Below are 1,850 nucleotides of genomic sequence, written 5' to 3'. Positions count from 1 at the left end.
TTTTTTTTTTTTTTTTTTTTTTTTTTTTTTTTTTTATGAGCATGCATATGTTCTGTGTTATATGTTTGTATGTTATCTAGAATATATCTGAACAAGGGTGGTTGAGGTTTGGCTTGTAATTTTTCATGTATGTAATGGATATAACATAATCATGCATATTATCTCCCAGATCAGTTCTCCATAAAGCACACATCTCTTAATAACATGTCCAGATTACACACACACTAGTTTCTGTTTAATGGGGTCATTTCATAGGCGTAATGGTTTTATACTGTACATACTGTATTTTCTATCCCCTTACCCTAACCCTACCCCTCACTCAAAACTTACTGCTAATTTAGATTTTCAAAAAACTTCATTCTTGTATGATTTCTAAGCTTGCTTGATTCCTCACGTTCCTCAAATTTACTAGTATTACTATCCTTGTCCAACCAAATGTCCCCACAATGTAATACCAGGTGTCACACACACACACACACACACACAACACTATTGTTCCAAATTGTGGGAACGGTAAGGTTTTTGTTTTGTTAGTTGTTGTTTTTTTTTCTCTCTTATTCACCAATGCATGTTCTTGATAGGTTTTGTGAGAGGCCTTATTTACCCAATAATGCCTCCAGCTGTATAGATGAATTTAACATGTACAGGTATTTACATGTACGAAACAAAAACAGTCTATAATTGCATTTGTATTTGATGGGTGTTTTATGTAATTTGAGTTTTATGTGGGTGATTTGTATAATTGCATTATTCTACAGGCTAATTTGATGCTTTAGCTGGAACTAGCATTAAAATTCAATGCAAATGCAAATTATAAAGCTGATTTGACCACAGATTTTATTTTATTATTATTATTTTTATTTTTTTGCCTTAACCCTAAAACAGGCAAGAGTAGCAAAATGATCAGCAAAAAATCTTTTCATGTCACGTTTTTATATCATCTGGACTTGAATAAAACATATTCAAATGAACTTTTGTAATATTTTATATATTTTGGATTTTATGAGTTGTATCTCCCAGGATATGTTGCCTTTCTATAGGGTATAAAAACAGCTTAAGTCATCAATAATTCTATGATTGATTTGATGCAAACAAATATGTAATATTCATATTAACATTTGCACAATTTTTAAACTCTAAATAAAAAGAAAGGGGACTATGAACAGGGAGCCCAAAGGCCAAGAGGTCCTAATAAGGCTCTTCGCTAAGGGCCCCTTGCCCTGGTATGCGATTTCTACTAAGGGGGATCCGCTCCCCTTAATGCGATTTATAATCGCCATCCACCCCCCACCCCTCTGGGAGATTTTTATCAAGGGGCTCCCCCTTGTATTTTCTGTGATTTCTACACCATCTACATTTTCTGAATGCACAGCCCCATGGGTGTACATGTTGGATTTAGGTCCAACTGACAAAACAAGGACAGAAAATTTGAACCAAGTCATGTGACCCCCATACTCCAAACAACCTCAACTATAATTATGATGTCAGTATTGGATGAAAAATTCTTCCTCGTGCCTCCTACAGGAGACTAAAAAATATGTTTCCTGTGGTACATGTTGCCTGTTTAAGGATTAATGGAAAATTCCTGTGAATAACCCATAAACACAGAAAAATACGGTGTAGAAACAGAAAATGAATTGCAAACAAATAACACATCGAATGAAACATTTATAGGTAGAAGGATTGAAGTGGTATTTTCTTGTCAAATGTACTTCAATCATTTTTATGTGCTACTTGGAAATATATTATTTACAGTTGGTAAATATATATATATATTATATAATATATATATATATATATATATATTATATATATATATATATATATATATATATATATATATATATATA

Source organism: Cyprinus carpio, chromosome A16 (genome assembly GCF_018340385.1).
Source record: "Cyprinus carpio isolate SPL01 chromosome A16, ASM1834038v1, whole genome shotgun sequence".
NCBI classification, from domain to species: Eukaryota; Metazoa; Chordata; class Actinopteri; order Cypriniformes; family Cyprinidae; genus Cyprinus; species Cyprinus carpio.
This window is presented reverse-complemented; position numbering follows the sequence as displayed.